At 46.0% G+C, this 21,363-nt stretch overlaps 1 protein-coding gene across 1 annotated transcript in view; it reads left to right on the forward strand.

The window, feature by feature from the left end:
* LOC140693666 (uncharacterized) overlaps nucleotides 1–21,363 on the forward strand; it is a 51,843-nt gene that overhangs the window by 23,975 nt on the left and 6,505 nt on the right. The window contains exons 12-14 of the mRNA XM_072957377.1: nucleotides 1,635–1,760; nucleotides 9,143–9,293; nucleotides 10,051–10,158. The gene's annotated coding sequence lies outside the window, so the exon portion shown is untranslated. The remainder of the gene's footprint in view (nucleotides 1–1,634; nucleotides 1,761–9,142; nucleotides 9,294–10,050; nucleotides 10,159–21,363) is intronic.

Here is a 21,363-nt window from a genome sequence, read left to right on the forward strand (position 1 = left end):
CAAAAGAGCATGGAAACAATCTGCAAAGAAGTTTTGAGGTTCTGTCCATCTGGTCCAGGAAACGCTGACTCTCCTAGATGTGCTGTTGGGTGGGCTCTCATGGGAGGGGCTTGGGCAGGACTTCCCTTTGCAATAAGCTGCCCCACCCAGCCCTTTCCATGATCCAGACTCCTGGAACCAGGGTGCAAATCCCCAGCTCCCCACTTGTCAACCATGTGACCTGGGCAACTTTCTCAAACCCAAGCTTTGTCCACCCAAGGTCAGCAGAGATGGGGGATAACAGGATGTCCCGCAAGAGTGTCTGTGCAGATTAAGTGAGGTAGAACAGACAGAACAGTGGTGGGGCCTGGCCCATTGGTTGGCAGAAGGGAGCTTAACATGTGCAGCAAGTTCCACGGGTCACCCAGGAATCTGCCCAGAGGCTTAGCCACTCCATCGCTATCATGCATCTGAAGTCCACTTAACCACATGGGAGAGAAACAAACACATTTTCTGAGTGTAGCTACCACAGGGAAAATTGCATCTGAGCGGGGAGTAATACCAGAGGGTGATCAGAATGTCGGAAGATGCCCCCTGGGTTTGAGCAGACTGGAGCTGCCCTCCAGAGCCTGGGGTTAGTGAGGATGGGCTTGTAGAAATGCCCCTCTCCTTTACCCATCAATGCTGGGTCCTGCGGGTACTGAGTCCCACAATCGGTGTGCTGCTAGGTCCCTCAGCACAGAGGAAAACCCAGGGGTTCCCACAAGGCTTCGGCCACATCCTCTGCTTCCTGAACTCCCACTCTGGTGACCCCACCTGGGATGCAGAGATGAGGTGAGGCAGGGACCTGTGCTGTCAACATCACTGCTCTACCCTGGGAATCTGGCACACAGTAGGTGCTTGGTAAGACATTGTTGAATGAACAGCAATACTGGGCCAAGTTTGTGTGGGTGTCTGTGCCCCCAGATCAGGGACCCCTCAGGGCCCACCTCACAAGTGACATGAAAATAATGATCCCACCAGGAGCAATAACAGTTCCTCAGAATAAATGGGCTTTTCCAAGCACTCTCCACCTGTTGCAAAGGCCTCCAAGCAGGGAAGTGGGCTGTCAGGGGCAGCACTGCACTCTCCACTGTAACAAGGAGAAAGCCAAGGGCCACAGAGAGGAGTGCCTTTCCAGTGTCACTGCTCACTTTCCCACCTTTTGGGAGACCAGGAGGCTTTTCTACTACATTCTGGCTCTGAAGCCCCAATACTGTGTGGACATGCCTCCCTCCCTGGAGCAAGGAACCACTAAGTGACCTGTCACTTGTCACCAAGCAGACAGGCTCATTCCAGCTCATTGTGCCACCAGCAGGTTGTGCTAGAAGCAGAATCCTCTGGGAGACATCACACTCTCCCAAGCTGGAAACAGGTGAACAGCTCACAGGTTTCCTGAAGAGGATGGTCACATGGCCTTGATCTGGCCGATCAGCATTTTCCATCCTCCCTGGCCACTGTGATTGGCTCAATGCTGGGCACCAGCCCAATCAGGCTCCACGGAGGTCAGGCCTAGTTGCTGGAATCCTGGGAGCAGAGAAGTTCTATTTCAGTTGGGAGTTGAGGGGTGGTGATGTCAGCCTGTGGCAGTTGGTGACTATCTTGCTTTCATAAAGGCAGAGCCATGTGAAGATGACACCAGTGGCAGAGCCCAGAGGTGGGGAAGGATGACTTTTGTTGATGTCACTGAGCACCAGGTACAGACCTGCCTGAAGCTATCTCCCTGTGGACGTCTCAGTTAGGTAAGTCATTCTCTCCTGCCCTGTTTGCTTCTTAAAGCCACTTTGGTTTTCTGACACTGGTTTTAAGAAAAAGTTTGACTATTCCTTCAAGCTGGCTAAATGGAGACCCTGGAACTGCAACAGTGAGGTGACAGGCAACAATGTGGCAAATAGACTCCAGAGGCCTCTGTTCAAACAGGGGATTGTAAATGACAAGGGAGAGTACACATGGCCTCAGTGAACAGATTTGCTACTGGTAGCTCCCAGTTCCTGGATATTAGAGTGCATTCACTCAGCCAAGTCTCAACTCTGCTGTCACACCTGCTAACCCACACCACTCCTCTCCCACCTGCCGGGCCTAGGGGGGCTGGACACCCCCAGGCACCTGAAACAGCCCAGGGCTTTGTGTTGTAATTTACACAGGCTGCCCCTAGTTCTGAGGGTGAGGGTGACTGGGTTCCAGTTTACAGAGAAAACAGACTAGACGTTCTCACTGGTGAGATGTGGGGGTGGGACCCCAATCTACCATCTGACCTATGACTTCGGAGTGGACAGCTTCCCCACCCTCAGCCAGGATGCTTGCTAAGCCTAGGGGCTCAGGAGTCCTGTTCCCTCCATCACCCCTCCTGGAGGTGAGAGTGGGGGGCTCTTCTCTATACAACATTCACCCCTGCAGGGGCACACGTGTGACCTCACAGTCTGTCATCCCTTCCTTATGACCTGGACCTCCTTGATGTGTGAGCACTGCAGATCATGGGTGCACACGTGGGCAGGTGCACCATGACTGAGAGGACAGCACTCCAATTTAAGCCCCCTCCATGCTCAGATGATTACATCCTGGAATTGAGGGGTTCCCAGGGGTCAGGTGGCCAATTCTGGCCTTAGGGGCAAATTCTTATCACCCAGGGGGCTAATGTTTAAATTAAATTACACATTTACAATTCAATAGTCAAGCCTCTTTCTAGGCAGCCTTGTAGCCTCTCAGCTTTTACCCCTCGCTGTGACCATGTTCTAAGCTTCAAATTGAGTGCCATTATGGACATGAACATGTCCCTGTCATGTGTCACCTTCACAGTAAGCGACCACCCCAAACTCCCCTCCTTTCCCCTTGTCGATATCTCCACACAGGGAGTAGGGCCCTTTTGATGCAGTTGTGCAAATGTGTGAGCTAAGGGTTTAGAATGTCCAGGCTAGGAGGGGTCTGCTCACATGGCAGGGCAGGTGGGCTGGCAGGGGGTGATGGTTCCCTTGTAAAACCTCAGCTGGTTTCAGGCAGTGACAACAGACTGGCAGCCAAGGGCTCAGCTGGTGCAGAGTAAGCGGATTAAATGTGTTCACCCAGACGCCTTGGGGGTGGCAGCCCTGGAGTACAACTACAAGTGAGGAAGGTGGAGGGTCCCCAGTGCCTGGACCTCCACCTTCTGAAAATCAGGACTGAGATGTGGGTTTGAAATCAGAACACTGGAGTTCAAAGCTTCTCCCACCACTTTGTCAATAATTCAAAGCAAATCAGCCTCAGTTTTCTCATGTGTAAAATGAGAACTTTGAAGCCTCTCCCTCTGAGGGTGTGGAGGGAAGTAAATGCGGTGACAGCAGAGCATAGGAGCTGTCTGGGCTGAGCCTGCATACAGGCAGGCCTTTGTTGCTGCCATGACCACTGTCTTCCAGGGCAGGGTCTGCACTCTCTACCTGTGAAGGTCCAGAGAGTAAACATTCCAGGCTTTGAGGGACCTACAGTCTCTGTCACAACTACCACCCTCTGCTGTTGGAGGGCAAAGGCAGCTCCTGCAGTAGGTAGTCCAGGCTCGCACCCCCGCTTCCTGACATAAGTATTCCTGAGATACAATTTTCACATAACTTTGTTGGCTTTAGGTGTGCAGCAAAATGACTTGTTACATGTGCATATTGTGAAATGATCAGTTCATTAACTATACTTGACGTCTGTCATCACCCATAGTGACACACTATTTTCCTTGTGATGAGAAATTTTAAGAGGTACTCTCTTAACTAACAAATGCACAACGCAGTGCTGTTAACTACAGTCACCTTGCAGTACATTATGTCCCCAGGACTTGTTTATCTTCTAACTGGAAGTTTGTACATTTTGATTATCTTCCCGAATTTCAATCACCCCCTGACTCACCTCTGGCAACCACCAACCTGATCTCTGTTTCTATGTGTTTCGGTTTATTTTGTAGATTCCACATATAAATGAGATCATAGGTATTTGTCTTTCTGTCTTATTTATTTCACTTAGCATAATACCCTGAAGGTCCACCCAAGTTGTCACAAATGGCAGTATTTCACTTTTTTAATGTCTGAATAAGATTCCATTTTATATACATATATATGCATCACGTTTTCTGTACCCATTCATCTGCTGATGGACACTTAGGTTGTTTACATATCTTGGTTATTGTAAATAATGATACAGTGAACATGAGGGTGCAGTTGTCTCATTGACATAGTGATTTCATTTCCTTTGGATATATTTCCTGCAGTGGACTTGCTGGATCATATGGAAGTTCTAATTTTAAATTTTGGGGGAGCCTTCTTACTCTTTTCCCGAGTGATAGCACCAATTTACATTCCCACCAACATTGCACAAGTTTCCCTTTACTTCACACCACCACCATCACTTGTTATCTCTTGTATTTTGATGACACCCACCCTGACAGGTGAGAGGGGGTATCTCATTGTGGTTTTGATTTGCATTTCCCTGATGGTGAGTGATGTTGAGCACCTTTTCATGTACCTGATAGACATCTGTGTGCCTTCTTTGGAAAAATGTCTATTCAGTTCCTCTGCCCACTTTTTAAATCAGATTGCTTGTTTTTTGCTGTTGAATTGTAAGAGTTTTTTATATGTTTTGGGTGTTAACCCCTTATCAGATATATAGTCTGAAAGTACTTTCTCCCCTTCTGTCTGTTATCCTACCCTCTGCTTTCTGGATGACAGGGGTCCAGGCACTTGGGAATCTCTGCTTCTCACGTGTTTCCAATGGCGGGTGGGTGAGGGCTGTGTTCTGATAAAAGTGTGCACAACCGTGGGTCACTACCCCTTAGTTTAGAAGGTGGGCTCTGAAGAGTGCAGTGTGGGCAGGGATGTTTCCCTGAAGTCATCATTTGGATGGTCATGTGCTCTGGAACTCACATCATCTAGCCCGGGTGTGATGGGGCAATTTGCAAAGGGAGGACCTTGTAGCTAAGACACTGACCAGGTGCTCTTGTGTCTTGTTGGAAGGACCTGGAAACAAAGTTGTGTGGAACAGGGACTCCTCCAGGTCACAAGGCTCAGTTCAGACTTCTGGGATGCAGAGACCTGCTCAGAGCCACTGTCACTGAGGAGGGAAGGGCCTCAGGCAGGAGGGAGGAGTTGCTGGATTTCACTTGCCCTGTTTGTCAAGTTTCAGCTCTGGTGATGTGTGGAACATGGGCTTAGCTTTGGGAATGTAAGAGGAGAGGTTCCTGGGGAAGGGCTGGCTTTTTCCTCTGATTGAGGTCCTACTGTGTGCCAATCACAGCAGTCCTCTGAGTCAGGGCTGGAAAGCCAGGCACAGAGAGGTCAGGGAGTTTCCAAGTCACACAACATTAGGGGCATCATTAGGGTCTGATGCAGACCTGACGCCCAGCCCACATTCTCTCTCCTTTCTCAGGACCATCATGATCCCACATGTCAGAATCACCCAGAGAGGCCCAGGTATGGGCACTGGGACCTTTCCTGCCTAACATGCCAGGAGCCTTAAGAGGGACGACAAGACACTTCCTGAGTCCATGATGCCCAGAGGCTGCTCTTAGCAAGAGGCTCAGCACACACTCCTGGATGAATCCTAGCTCTGTCCTGAGTCACTCTGTCCTCCCTGCCTCAGTTCTTCTGCCCACATGGGGCTGCAAACAGCAGCCACTTCACAAGGGTCTATGGAACCTCCAGGATCCTGGAAGCAGCGCCCTCACACAGGGAGCACGGTCTCCTTAACTTTTCCTCACCTCTTTGCTGGATGTAGAGTCCCAGAGGGGCACTGGCTTGTCCCAATTCTCACCCCAGATCAGGGTCCAGCAGGGGGTGGTGTCCAGGCTGGACTCTGTCCTCTGCCCCTTTTGGGGACCCTCATTCATTGCCCCTTGGCTGCCTGGACACTGTCTTCCAGGGGCCACTCTGTGCCTCCCACACCTACCTAGCATCCACCCACCCTGGGTTACTCCAGCGCCCTCTGGCCCTTGGCCACACACCTACTCCGTGTTGAGTGGAAATGAGGTGACCGACATGCTGGGCCTCCTGGACAGTCTGGAGGAGCCCGATATCCCCAACCTGCCCACCACACCAGGTGCCCAAGATGGGGAGAGGGTGTGCCTCCATTCATACTCTGATTTGCTCAGATTCTAAGCACCTACTTTGCTGGGTGGATATGGGGGCAGAGGTATGATGTAAAAGCAGGAGACATGGACAGCAGACCATGAGAAGGGGGCTAGCCCAGGCTGGTCTCATAACCCCCTTAGATTTGACTTTATCATCTTTAAAGTGGGACAGACTCTTGTGAGGTGAGCAGGATCCTGACCCATAGCCAGGCACTGTCCTACACACCTTAGAGAAGCTTACTGACTCCTCATGAAAATCTGTGGGGCAGGGACAGGCATTATCACCCATTTCTGCAGAAGTAACTGAGGCGCAGAGAGAACAGCTGAGGTGACCACCCCAGATTACAGAGCCCAGGTCATCTGGTTCCAGTGTCCAGGCTCATGGTAAGTGCCCATTCTGGGTTTTCCTCCTCCCTTCATCCTCCACTGGGACCCATGGCCGCAGCCTCATCTCAGTGTGATTGTTCATGGGGAGCAGGGTGGTTGCACTGAGGGCCCGTTTCTCTGAGGACTGCTTTCCCAGAAGGCTCAAGGGGTTGACTGTATTCACTACTGGACACCCAGGCCTGGGCCCAGGCCAGCCACACTGCAAAGCCTGAATCAGTGATTGTTGAGTGAATACCTGAACCTCTGCGTGTATCTGCATGTTGCCCCCATTTCCTCATCTCCACAGCTGGCTACCCAGCCAAAACGTTGTGTAATCAGGCCTGGGCCAGGGACAGTCAAGGGGACCAGAGCTGCTCAGCTGGGGACAGGAAGCCTCAGGGGCCCTGTGGCTGTCCCAAGCACCTCCTGGGGCAATTCACAGGGAAACCCAGACAGCTTCCAGGAAAAGCAATCAGGTCCCAATCCCAGGGGTATAGGGTAGGTCTTGAGGGGTGTTCCTGAGACTGACTTTGTGTATGAAGGGGGCCTGGGGGTCAGGCTGCTTTCAACGTCCATTCCAGGCCCACACCCCTGCTGGCAGCATGGAGCTAGTCATAAAGGACACAGGTCGTGGGGCCAAGGCTATAGCAGGGCTCTGCTCCCTCTCTGTGGCTCAGTGTCCTCATCTGTAACAGAGAACTAGTAACAGGGCCATGGGAGGGCTCACTGAGACCCTCCTCTGTGGCTTTGGTTGGACACTGCCCTCTCTCTTCTCAGTGCCCTTCTCTGTAATAGAGAACTAGTAACATTTTTCTTAGCCCGTTTTGGCCCCATTTTTCTGAGTCTCTTTCTACATTGGGCCCAGGGCTTTCACAGAGATCACAGACTTGGGATGTAATCAGAGTGTGGTCACAGCCCTAGTGGTCTCAATTGAGGCCAGAGGAGCTTCAGGGGGGGTGGGAATCCAGAACTGCTTCATGGAGGAGGTAAGATCTGAGCTGTGTCCCCAAGGATGAGCTGTCATCTAGCTGAGGCCTGGCATTGAGCAGGACCCATGTACATGGTTAATGAGGGTGTGAATGAATGGATGGGCACCCCTCTAACAGAGAGTGAGGGGGGGAGTCCCCTAGGCCAAAGCAGGAAACACAGGGCACCCTGGGGGAGCAGAGGGCGGGGCTGCAGTGTGATGCCTGCCTCACCCTTTATGGGTGTCTTGCCACCACTTTAGCGTGTGTTCTGGTGGATTTAGAGCCCTTTCCTCTCCTCTGCTAAAGTATCCTGCTCTTCATTCCCAGCAACATCCGCCTGTGTCACCTCAGTGTCCCCAAGTGGACCTGGACCTGTCTTGTGGGAGATTGTGAAGAGGGATTTGGTGTGCATCCCAAGAATGAAGTGGGAGGGAGAGGATAATAGGGACCTCCATAGGGGACCATGGGCTGGGAGACATCGGAGGGGTGGGGAAGGCAGAGCCTCAGAGCTGTAGGATCCTGCTAGTGGTGGCTCCTTCACGAGGGGCTTCACAGGAAGGAAGCAAACATGGGGTAAAGGCAGAGCTCAGTTTGGGGCTTGCTGACATGGAACAGCTCATCACAGAGATGTCCAGAGGAGCTGGATGTAGGGAACGAAGATGCCACTGATGTCAGGGTCAAAGCCTGAGACCCAGATGTGGTGGGGCGGTGGTGCAGGGGAAGGGGCTTGAGGATATCAAGATGTTCATTCATTGGGGTCCTCAGGGTGGGGACCTTCATGTTCATTTCATAGCCACCTGGTGCCTGACAGAGTTAGGCTTAGGGAGGTCACTGAGTAGACACGTGCCGATAACCTAGATTCTCCTCTTTCCACATAAAGTCCCTGGTGTGAAGCCAGCAGGCACTCTTCAGAGTCATACACCCTCACCCATGGGCTCTCTGTGTGCCTAGAGCCCAGTGGCCCCTTACCTCCCACTCCCCACTGCAGGACCCTTTGCACACCTGCATTTCCACAAGCTATAAAACATCTTCTCTTGCTGTGTGTTTACCCTATGAAACCTCATTGCCCCAGGAAGAGAGAACTTACATCCTTCCCTTATTAAATTGGTAAAGCCTTTTGTTCAGAGAAGCCCCTGACAGATCTCACAACCAACAAGGTACCTGTGCATGAATTGATCATGCAGCCCCCTCCTCCTTGTGTGCACAGCACCCCCCCAATAACAGACCCCACACACTCAACATTGGCTCTCGTGTAGGCACCTCTTGCCTGTGTGGCCTGATGTTGCCTATAGCAGTGTCCCTATTGAACTTTCCTAAACCCTTCTCAGACGCTGGTAATTCTTTACCAACCCAAGTAATTAGCCTGCCATTGTGCCCACAACACCTGAAACAGAGTTGACTAAATTATGCAGACTGATGATGCAGGTTAATTTGCTATAAAGGTGAAATCAAGGTTTACAAATGAAAGCAACATACATACTCAAGGCAGGACTAAGAACTCACACGGATAACTAAGACCCTCCACATACATCCCACTTTGCCCTTAGGGCCTTTGGGATGGCTGCTCTTTCAGCCAGGCTCTCTCTCCCCCTGCTTCTTAAACACCTCCAGGAATCTGCTCAAATGTCCTCCCTGACCTTATTTTTCTCCATGGAACATATCACCTCCGGACATTGTGTATATTTTACTTAATTTTCTCTGTGTCCCCCACCAGGCTGTCTGCTGCATGAGGATGGAGACCTGACTGCTTCACTACCTGCTGTGCCCGGTATCTGGAACCCACCCAACACAGTAGGACCTCAGAGATTGTGTGACGGGTGTGTGATCACTGTAGGCCACAGACAAAAGCCTTCCCAGCAGTCATGGTAAGAGTCATTCATACTCTACTTACTGAGCCCTACTGTGTGCTGGTTACTGACCTGGGTGGGAGGCATGCAGTGGATTAGACACAGTGAGCACACACAGCATGTTAGGAGGGACCTGTGCTCTGGAGAGCACATAAGGCTGGGGGAAGTCAGGAGTGCAGGAGTGGAGGAGAAGAGGGCCAGGTGGAGACAGTGGTGCCAGAGGAGACAGAGAGGTGGGGCCCAGGTCGTGTAGGGCTTTATGGCTCCTGTGAGGGCTTTTCCTCAGGGCAGCGGAACCATGGCTGGGTACGGAGCAGGGGCCCGTGTCCTGAATGCTATGCAGGAAATGGAGCAGGTGTCTGCTGGGGAGATGTGCTTGGAGGAGGCTGTCCCTGTAGACTGTGCAGGCAGAGAAGGCTCCTCTGAGGAGGTGACATCTGAGCTGAGCCCTTGTATGGACCGTGTTTCCACCTTCTGTAGACTGGATGCTTTCATCTGCCCTGCAGCCCTGTGCAGGACACACCCTGTTCTCAGTCACCTGGACTTGGCCTCCTGCCTCCCTTGTGGGCCCTCCCACCCCAGAAGGAGTCCTTCTAGATCTAACTCACTACCTCCTCCACTGGACTTGGACTCACACTGAGCCACTGTCCACCTGCCCAACTCACCCAGAGCCAAGTCCAGAAACTTGGGGGAGCCCCTCCACCACAGAGCCCATGAACTTACTCAAATGGCCAGTCCTCAGCCTGCTCACATGCCTCACACTCCCCTCCTGCAGAAACCCTGTGACAGATCATGTCCACAGCACCCTGCTCCTCCAATCCTGACCCCAGGCTTTCCCATGGGGTGTGACCCCGCATGGGTTGCAGTCCCCTCCTCCAGTCTGGTGAGTAGAAACTACCTTTTCTTTTTTCTTTTGTTAATATATTTATTTTTTTAATTTTTATTTTATTGAGTTATAGTCAGTTTGCATTGTTGTGTCAATTTCCAGCATAGAACATAATTTTGTCAATTGTGTTTACTCTTTCAAGAAACCATCTCTTGGCTTGATTTTTTCAAATGTTCCTTATATCTCTATTTTATTTATTTCCTCCCTGATCTTTATTATTTCCTTCCTTCTGCTTACTTTTGTTATTTTTGCTCTTCTTTTTCTAATTCTTTTAGGTGGTAAGTTTGATTGTTTATTGCAGTTGTTCCTCGTTTTTGAGGTAGACCTGATTCTCTCGCTATAAACTTCCCTCTAAGCACTGCCTTTTCTGGATCCCATAGGTTCTGTATGGTTGTGTTTTCATCATCATTTGTCTGAATGTGTTTTTTATTTCTTCTTTGATTTCATCATCCACCCATTTTTTTTTAAAGTAGTATGTTGTTTAACCTCCATACTGTCATTAATTTCTCCTTTATTTTTCTGTAGTTCATTTCTAGTTTCATGGTATTGTGGTCAGAAAAAGTTGCTTCAAATATTTTCTATCTTCTTCAAATTGTTAATACTTCTTTTGTGACAAAGTATATGATCTATCCTAGAAAATGTGGTATGTGCACTTGAGAAGAATGTATGTTCTATTTTAGGGAAATATAATGTTCTGAAAATATTACCCAAGACAAATTGTTCTATTGTATCATTTAATTTCTATGTTGTCTTATTAATTTTATGTATGGAATATCTGTCCAGTGATGTTAATGGATTGTTAAAGTCTTCTACTGTGATTGTGTTCCGATCAAATTTTCCCTTTTTATCTGTTAGTATTTTCTTGTTATCTGTTATGTATTTAGGTGCTCCTATGTTGTGTTCATATATGTTAATGAGTGAAATATCTTCATCTATGACTCCTGTAATCATTATAGAATATCCTTCTTAATCTTTCTTTATAATCTTTGTTTTAAAGTCTATTTTATTTGAAATCACTGTTGATATTCCTGCTTTCTGGTCATTTCCATTTGTGTGGAATATCTTTTTCAATCCTCTCACTTTCAATCTATGTGTGTCCTTCTCCCTAACGTGGGTCTCTTCTATACAGCGTATTGTAGATACTTGCTTTATTATCCACTCTGCACTCTATGTCCTTTGATTAAAGCGTTTAGTCCACTGACATTTATATTAATTATTGATAGAAATGTGTTTATTACACTTTGAACTTTGTTTTGCAGTTCATTTTGTATTTCCTCTTTGTTCCTTACTTTTTCTTTTTGTGGTTTGATAATTTTCCTTTTTATTATCTTGGTGCCTTTTTAGTTTTGTGACTCTATTGTAACTTTTTGGCTTGTGGTTAACCTACTTTGTACATATATTAACCCATTACTATATCTGTTTGTTTTAAACAGATAGTAATATAAGCTCAAACCCATCCTACCAAGAACAAAAAAGAGAGAGAGACAGAGAGAAAGAGAGAGAGAGAGAAACCTGTATATTTTCTTGCTCGCCTCTCCCACCCTTAATGATTTAGATGCCCTCTTTTATGATTTCATGGTTATTCTGTTGTAGTTCATTGTAGCAATCACCTTTCCAATTATGGTTTTCTCCTTTTTGTAGCATCCTGCTTCTTTTCTATTTAGAGTAGGTCTTTCAATATTTCCTTTAGCATAGGTTTAGTGTTGCTAACTTCTTTTAGTTTTTGCTTGTCTGTGAAGTTCTTTATCTCTCCTTCTATTCTAAAGGATACCCTTGCTGGATAAAGTATCCTAGGCTGCATCATTTTTTCATTCAGGACTTTGAATATACCTTGCTTCTCCCTTCTGGCCTTTACTGTATTTGTAGAGAAATCAGCTGAAAGTCTTATGGGGGTTCCCTTGTATCTCATTCTTTGTTTTTCTCTTGCTGCCTTTAGAATCATTTCCCATTCTCAACCCTGGTCATCCTGATTGTAATATGTCTTGGTGTGGGTCTGTTTGGGTCCTCCTTGTTTGGGACGCTCTGTGTTTCCTGTACTTGGATATCTGATTCCTTCTTTAGGTTTGGGAAGTTTTCAGTCATGATTCCTTCAAATATCTTTTCAATCTCCTTTGTTCTTTCTTCTCCTTCTGAGACCCCCATTATGAGTAGGTTGGCATGCTTTATGTTATTCCATAGGTCCCTTATATTGCTTTCATTGGTTTTTATTTGTTGTCTCTCGGCTGTTTTGTTGTCCTGTCTTCTAAGTCACATATTCATTCCTCTCAATTATCCAGCCTACATTTTACATCCTTTACCTCAACTCTCATCTCAGCAAATGAGTTTTCCAATTTTCACTGGCTCCTCTTTAGAGTTTCAATTTCGTTATTTGACATATTCTCTGTCTCTATACACAATCACTTTTAGTTTCTTCAGTACTTTGATCACTCCTTTTTTGAAATCATCTAGTAGACTATCAATGTCTATTTCATTGATTGTTCTTTCAGGGGGTTTATCTTGTTCTTTTAATTGAGACAGGTTGCTCTGCTTTTTATCTTGCTTATATCTCTCTGGCACTATGGCTTATGGAGTATCAATTATCTACTGTGGTCTTTTAAGAGTTTACTTATTTATATAAAATGGATGCAGAAATAAAACTAAGCACAAAGAAATTAGTTTTAAAAGCAGTATAATCAATAACAGAAGAACATATTGAAACAAGATAACAATTGAGTTGGGATGAATTTTTAAAATATTAAAGGAAGAAAAAATATTTGACAACAGAGTATAATCACAACAGAAGAAAAAAACAAGGATAAAAATGAAATTAGACAAATTGAAAGATAATAATAAAAGTATTTTAAAAGAAAATTTTAAAAGGGATTAAAAATAGAAATATAAAAATTATTTAAGAAGTAACATTTAAAAAGTAAAAGAAAATGGAACAGAAAAAGAAAAGAGTATGTTCCCGTGGAGATTGTGTGCCCTTAGTAATTTTATCAAGAGGTCCTTCTTAAATATGTGTGGTTACCAAGTCTTACTTCTGTGCCTTTTGTCTGTTATCCCTTTGGTTAATGATGTGGCCATTAACCTGTTAACCAGAGCCTACCCTGGCTATTGAATGGGGACTCCTCTTTGTTTTGTGGTTGTCACAGCTCCTGCCCTTGCCTTGCTTCATGAACTCAGCTCGTTGTTTCCAGAGACCCTCTGGTCACACCCTTGGTCTGTGCTGCTCCCAGTGCCTGTAGGTAGACATGTCACATCTCCTCCCAGTGCTGCATCTTGGTGCTGCACTCCTGCATGGTAGGTGGGCAGGTTGTGCCCCTTCCCAATGCCATGTCCAGGTGCAGCAGTCCTCCACAATAGTTGGGTTGGTTGCTCCCATATTCAGTGCAACTCCCCACTCCACATCTGTTCCACACTCTGTGGGTGGGCTTGAGGCAAATGGCCACACCAGCCCTAGTCCCTGCTCTTTGCCAGAACTTTGCTCCTTGTTCACTTGTCTTAGAGGTGTGAGTTCGTAGAGGCACCAGGACAGAAACTTCCTATATGTCTGGGGATGTAAACAAGTCTCAGTCCCACCTATGAGGTTGCAGAACTGCCAGGTACATATTCAGGTTTCAACCCCATGTCTGCCTGGGTGGGTATGATGGCTGTGGCTGAGCCTCATCTCTCTTATTCTGAGAAATCACCAGTTATGTTGCCATGAGTCAGCAGAAACAAAGGACGAAACACCCCTTCCCCCAGGCAAGCCAGCAATATTGCTTTGCTTTATTTTTTTTCTTATTTTATGGGAGGCCCAGGCTGTTCTGACCTGTATACAATCCAAGCAGATGTCCACAGCACACTGCAGTCCCCCAGGGTTACCTATGTACAGTCATCCAGAGTCTGCCTGGATCCAGCAGCCTGTCCCTTCCCATCCCTGATTCACTTCTAGGTTTGGGGGTTGTTGTCACACTTTGTGCCCATTTAACTTAATTCTGTCAGTCAAGGGTGGTTCTGTACACATCTGGGCCTCAGAGGTTCCCTGTCCATCCTGCTGACCTCTCCGTTGGAAAGAGGGAGACCCAGTCAACCAGCACTATCCCTCCTTTGCTGCTCCCTCTTCAAAGGACCAACCCCAAGCCATTTTGCATTTTCTTCCTTCTTTTTTCCTTTTCTCCTACCAGATTGGTGGCACATTTTGTCTTTTGAAGATGGCAATGTTTTATCAAAGTTCAGCAGATGTCCTGAGTGGATGGGTGTGTCTGTTAATGTCAGTCTTGGTGAATTTATTGGAGAGGATAAGATACAAGCATCCTTCTACTCAACTATCTTGGCCTTTCTGCAAGAATATACACTCTTAATAATTTTGTCATAAGGTTATTTTTAACTATGGGTGGTTGCCAAGTCTTCCTTCCACGCCTTTTGCCTGTTATCCCCTTTGTTGGTGGTGTGGCTGGTGTTCTGGTGGCCTGAATCTGCCCTGGCTATTGAGCAGGAGCTCCTTTTTTTCCTGTGGTTGTCACACTCCTGCCCATATCCTGCTGTGAAAACTCCACTTGCTGGTTCCAGAGTCCTTCCAGTCTTGCCCCTGGTCTGTGTCCCAGCAGCATTAAATGGGTGGTCTGCACCCCCCACCAGATGCCTGGTCCCAGGACCACACTTGTGCAAGGTAGTTGGCAGGTAGCTCCCCTGCCGCATTAGGTCCATGCTTTGTAGGTGGACTCAGAGGAAACAGCTGCACTAGCCCTCACCCCTGCTCTGTTCCAGAACACTGCTTCTTGTGCATTTGTCTTAGAAGAGCCAACTCAGAGAGGCATCGGTGTGTAATGGTCCCTTCTTCTTGGGACTGTAAACAAATCTCAGTCCCACCTATGAGGTTGTGGAGCCCCTAGTTAGGGATTCGGGTTTTGACCCCTCCTCTACCTGGGAAACATGCACCAGAAAATATGGTGGCTATGGCTGAGCCTTGACTCTCTTCTCCCAAGAAGTCTCCAATAATGGCACTGTGGGTCTGCGGACACAAAGGCTATGGCTACCCTTCCCCCCAGGGCACACCAGCAGTGTTTTTTGCCTTTTTTTTTTGTATTTTATGGGGGACCCAGGCTATTCTGTATACTCTCCCAGCCATGGCACACAGAACATTGCAGTCCCCCAAGTTTTCCTCTGTAGAGTCAGCCCAAGTCCTCTGCTCAACTCAGACAGGTGTGTCCCATCCCACACCTGCTGGTTCGCATCTAGGGCTGGGGATCGTTGGGACCCTTTGTGCCCCATTAACTTATTTCTGTCAGTCAAAGTCTATTCTATACAGATCTGAGCCTGTGAGGTTCCATCTCCATCCTGCTGAACTGGCCAATGGAGTTGGAGAGACCCAGTGTATTAATGCTATTCCTCCTTTGCAGCTCCCTCCCCATTGGAATGGTCCAGAACTATTTTCCTTTTTCTTCTTTTCTCCTGTTCTCCCACCAGATTTGTGGAAAATTTTATCTTTTGAAGAAGTCAATATTCTGTCAAAGTTCAGCAGGTGTTCTGGGTGGTGGGTGTGTCTGTTGATGTCACTCTTGGTGAATTTGTGGGAGAGGGTGAGCTCTGAGCATCCTTTTTACTCCACCACCTTTCCTCCTCCTTCACTCTTTTTCTTTTGATTGGAACATTTAGTCCATTGACATTTATAGTAGCTATTTTATAGATGTGGGTTTATTGCCATTTTGAAATTTGTTTTCCAGTTGATTTTGGTAATTATTTGTTTCTTTCTTTTAATTATTTTTATTTTTGTGGTTTGATAAATTCCTTTTCTATTAGCTTGGTTTCTTTTTGGGTTTTATGACTCTAATATATACTTCTGATTTGTGGTTACCTTGTCATTCAAGTATGGTAACCCCTTACTTCATCTGTTTGGTTTTAGTTGATAGTCATGTGGGCTCAAGTGCATCCTAAAAAGAAAGAAGACAAAGAGAAAAAAGAAAAAAAAGAGAAAATATATATATTCTCTTGCTCTCCTCTTCCACCTTTCATGATTTTGCTATTCTCTCTTTCTTGTTTGCCTTCTTGTTTTCTTTATTGACTTACTGACTTATTTATATCCTCATGTTTTCCCTTGCAACTCACTGTATTTATCGCATTTCCAATTATGGTTTCTTAATTTCTATAGCTTCCTGTTTACTTTTTATTTAGATTAGAACTTTCAAATTGTTTTTTAGCATAGATTTAGTACTGCTGAATTCTTTTAGTTTTTGCTTGTCTGTGAAAATCTTTCTCTCTTTCTGTTCTAAAGGATAGTCTTTCTAGATAGAATATCCTAGTTTGCAGCCTTTTTCTTATTCAGGACTTTGAATACATCTTGCCACTCCCTTCTGGCCAGAAGATTTTAGGTAGTGAAATCAGCTGAATGCTTATGGGACTCCCTTGTAACAAACACTTTGTTTTTCTCTCACTGCCTTTAGAATATTTTATTTTACTTTAACCATTTTAACTATAGTATGTCTTGGTGTAGGTCTGTTTGGTTTCTCCTTGTTTGGGACCCTCTGTGCCTCCTGTACTTGGATAATTCTTTCCTTCTTAAGGTTTGGAAAGTTTTCAGTCATGATTTCTTTAACTATCTTTTCAATCCCACTTTCTCTTTCTTCTCCTTCTGGGACTCACCATTATGCATAGGCTGGCACACTTTATATTATCTTGCTTTAATTGGTTTTTATTGACTTTTCTGTCTGCTGTTCTTTTTGGGTTATTTCTTTTATCTTGTCTCCTAAGTCATTTATTCATTCCTCTGCATTATCTAGTCTTCTTTTGATTGCCTGTAGTTGAATTTTCTATTTTTAACTAGCTCTTCTTTATAGTTTAAATTTTCTTTTTAAAGTTTTCTGTCTCTATTGATAGTCTCTTTTAGTTCTTTCAGTGAGTTGATCATTTCCTTTTTGAAATCTAGTAGACTATCAAAGTCTATTTTACTGATTGTTCTTTCAGGGGATTTCTCTTGTTCTTTTAATTGAAAGTGGTTCCTCGGCTTCTTTATTTTACTTATATTTCTCTGGCTCTATGTATTTCTTTTAGACCCGTTTCTGAGCTGTGATATGTAGTAGGCAGGGTTGGAGCAATTCAGTTGTGAAGAAGAATAGGCAGAAGATGTTCACTGGGGAGTTCTCTCTGTGGTGTTGCCTGTCACTTGTTATGCAGACTTACAAAGTACTATTTGTTGATGTTGGCTTTATCCCTGCCTTAGCTATGGGAATGTCAGCCACCTACTCTGGTGCCCCTCAGGTTCTGAGCCCCAGGAAACATCAGTGCAGATCCAGCAGTGTCAGTCCCTTGGACCTGCCTTAGCAAGTGTGCAGTCACACACATGAATTTGTGGTCCACTACAGGTTCACCTCAAACCCCAATCCCGCACCCACATATGGAACCATACACTACCCTGTTGTAAATACCCTCACTGGCCACCCTTCTTGAGTCAGAACTCCACTCACTGCCTGTAAGTCTCAGAGGTGTGGATCCACAAAGTGACCAGATACAGCAAATCCACCCTCTCTGCCTGGGGCTGTAAACAAATCTCAGTCCTGCCTGTGAAGTTGCAATGGCACAGGGTATGGAGTCAACATTCAGCTCTGCCTTTGTGCAGCAGTGTTGGCTATCACCAAGCCCCATTTCTCTTCTCATGAGAACACACCAACAATGGAGCCAAGTGGAGAAAGTGACTTTGGCACAGCTGTGTTTCATTCCTCCCCCATAATACCAACATTGGTGCTTTTTTATGAGAGTTTCAGTCTGTTCTGTTCCACACACACACACACAGCCAGAGCTCACACTGCCCTCTAGTTTCCTGAGGCTGCCTGTCTGCAGTGTGACCCAGCCCTCTGCCTGGGCTCTTCACTGACTCCAGTAGCCAGTTCTGGCTCATCCCTTCTAGCTCATGTCTAGGGCTGGTCATCACAGGGAACCTCTGTGTCAGTTTTCTCCAGTTCTGCCTGCCATGCAGTTGCCACTGTCTCCTCCAAACCTTGGAAGCTCTGCTTCTTTCCTAGCTGATCTCCCAGCTAGAGAGGTTGTGTCCCAGTGTGAGTGTGCCTTTCTTCCTATGCTACTCTTTCCCTGCAGGATCAGTTCTGCACTGAATTTTTCTTTTCTCTTTTTATTCCTTACCATATTTTGTGAGAATCTTCCTGTATTTCAAAATAAAAGACACTCTACCAGAGTTCAGGAGGTTTCTGTGCAATTCAATGTTTTTGTAGATGTAATTCTTTGCGTATTTGTGGGAGAGGTCAAGCTGTGAGTCTGTCTACTCTGCCATTTTGGCTCCTTCAAATTTTAAAATAGGGCTAGGTCTTTCTTAATTACTCTTAACAAGCTGTTGTAGTTTTCAGCGTACATGTCTTGTAATTTTTCCTTGCCTCTATTGGATGCTGATTCAGAACATACACAACCTTCTGGAGAAACCTGTCCCACCCTGCCATTTACTGCCAAATAGCTGGCCTGTGTCTGAGTCACCAAAAGGTTTTGTTCTTTATCTGATTCTTAATTCTTTAGAATTTATCATTTTACTCTCATAAATGCTGATTGTACTTGTAACAAATATTTTAAAATAAAAATAATAAACTTTATTCTATAGATGAAATATGAATGAATCTCAAGTAACATATGCTTTTAATACCTTAGAATTAGTAAAGCAATATAGATACATTATAAACGCTTGAAATGTTGCCTAAAGGAAAAGTGCAGAGATTTGCAAATCCCACTCCCAGAAGTGACCGTCATTAATGGTTTGGTGAACAACTCTCAGTCTCTATCTCTCTCATTCTCTCTGCCTCTGTCTCTCACACACCACAAGATTCATTTACATCTATGATGATTTGACACATATGTGGTCATAGAGATGGCATCTTGGATGTAGATGATGGATTAACAGGCATCCAAACTGAGGGCTTCCTTGACATCAGGTAAAGACCTAGCACTCATTTTTCCAGCTGCACAACAATCATTCCTCCATCTGAACCAGAACTGATGAATCCCACCCCCTCTCCATGAACATTAGTGTTGCTTCCATTTCCCTAGTAGTTTAAACAGGACTGTGATGAACATCCTTGAAAAGACATCTTTGAAAAATTGTGCAAGAATTTTAGTATGATCAACGGTAAGCATTAGCACTGCTCGAAAAGTGGTGCACTTGTGGAACTGTGATGCATCCTGCATACTGTTCTCCCAGAGAGGAGAGTCTGCTCACTCTTCCCTACAGGGGATCTACTGTGGCCTCTGTCTCCTCATGTTGTCACTAGAGCTGGTTGTCACCAGGCTAAAGGCCTGCCAGTGTGATGTTGACCAATGCTGTCTCCGAAGTGTGAACATCTTGCATTCTCACTTGAGAGGTCGAGCATCTCTAATATACACTGGCCACCTGCATTGCCTCTTGTTGGAATTGCATGTGTTTGTTCTGTTTCTGTTTAGAACACAGTGTTTCAAGATATTTTTGGACCACAGGAATGTGAAACCTTTCTCTGACTTTAGGTTATGAAAAATGATATTTCCATGTTGTGGTTTGTCTTTCATGGATTTTGATTATTATTTTTTTTTATTTTGTTAGGTTATGTTTTGCCACAGGAAGAGCTAAGCATCTCCCTCCTGGCTCTGGTTTCACACATAGAATAGCAGTGCCTATCTCGAGATTATGCACATAGTTTCTAAAAATATTCATTTTGTATATCTCATATTTAATCCACCTGGATTTCCCTTTGAAATAACCAAAATGCTACTTCAAGTAAAAAAAAAAACACCAATCCCTTGTTAAAATATGAGAGCAGACACAAACAGCCACCTTTTGTATGATTTCATTGATAGGGAAAATCCAGTGTAGGGAAAGACACACAGAGAGAAAGAGGATTAGGGCTTGTCAGGGGTTGGGGGAGGGAGAAAAGAGAATGTGTGCTTTGGATACGGGGTTTTATTTTGAGGAAAGAAACAGTCTGAAACTAGACAGTGACGATGGTTACACAGCATTGTGAATGCACTTAATGCTCCTGAATTGCACAATTTAAAATGGAAAAACATCTAAATTTTATTATGGTAAACTTAAAACATAAAAATAGATGGTACTCTAAATGACATGAAAGAAAACAAGGAAATGACAGAAAAAAGAAACAAAAATGATGCCAGGAGAAGGGAAGTAAAGTTCGGGTCTGAGAGTGGGTTGATTCTTAGAATTAGATGACAGTGTTGGTGGTTGCAGAGACATCTCAGCCCGTAGGGGTGGTGATGCCTGAATTGGATCTGGGTCTCATAGAAGTATGTGTGTAGGTGCAGGGGGAGCTACAAAATCAGGCTCAGGGTCTCCCTGCAGGACTGGTAATGTAACCTGGTTCTAGGTCTCCTGTAGGGCTAGTCTTACAGTCTGCAAAGCTGGTGGGATGTGACACGGTCCTGTGTGTTTTGCAGGTGCAGGCTCGGGTTCCCCAGCAGGGTTGTTAGAATGGGACCCAGTCCTGGGTCTCCTGCAGGAGCCAGATCAGGATCTCATGCAAGACCAGGCTCAGGGTATCCTTGTAATGCTTGTGGAATGAGACCCCATCATTTTTCTCCTGCAGCAGCAGATTCAGGGTGTCCCTGCAAGGTTTTTCAATTTCACCCTGCTCTATAACTCCTGCAGGAGCAGGCTTGGACTGTCCCTGCTGGGTTGTTGGAATATGACCCATCTCTGATTCTCTTTCAGAAGCAGGCTCAGGGTCCCCCTACAGGGCTAGTCGATTTTGTTCCAGTCTTAGTTCCTTTGCAGGTGCAGGACTGGGGTCTCCCTTCAGGGCTGGTGAAATGTGACTCAGCTGTTGGTCTCTTGCAGAAACAGGCAGAATTTCTCCCTGCAAGCCTTGTGGAATGAGACCCATTGCTGGGTCTCTTACAGGAGCATGCTCGGGGTCTACATGCAGGGCTAGTGGAATTGGACCTGGCTAATGGTGTCACTGCAGTGCTGCTGGAATTGTTCCAATTCTTGGGTGTCTTGAAGGTGTAGGCTCTAAGTCTCCCTGCATTGCTAGTGAAATGTGACCCAGTTGTGGTTCTCCTGAAGGGACAGTCTCAGGGCTGGTGGATGGGACATAGTCCTGGGTCTCCTGGAGGAGCAGGCTCATGTTGCAACATGACCAATCTCAGGTTCTCCTGCAGGAGTAGGCTTGGGGCCTTCCTGAAGGGCTAGTGGAATTGGACATGTCTCATGGTCTCCCTGCAGTGCCATTGGAATTGGTCCAATTCTTGGGTCTTTTG

The sequence above is a fragment of the Vicugna pacos genome, unplaced genomic scaffold (genome assembly GCF_048564905.1).
Source record: "Vicugna pacos unplaced genomic scaffold, VicPac4 scaffold_20, whole genome shotgun sequence".
NCBI classification, from domain to species: domain Eukaryota; kingdom Metazoa; phylum Chordata; class Mammalia; order Artiodactyla; family Camelidae; genus Vicugna; species Vicugna pacos.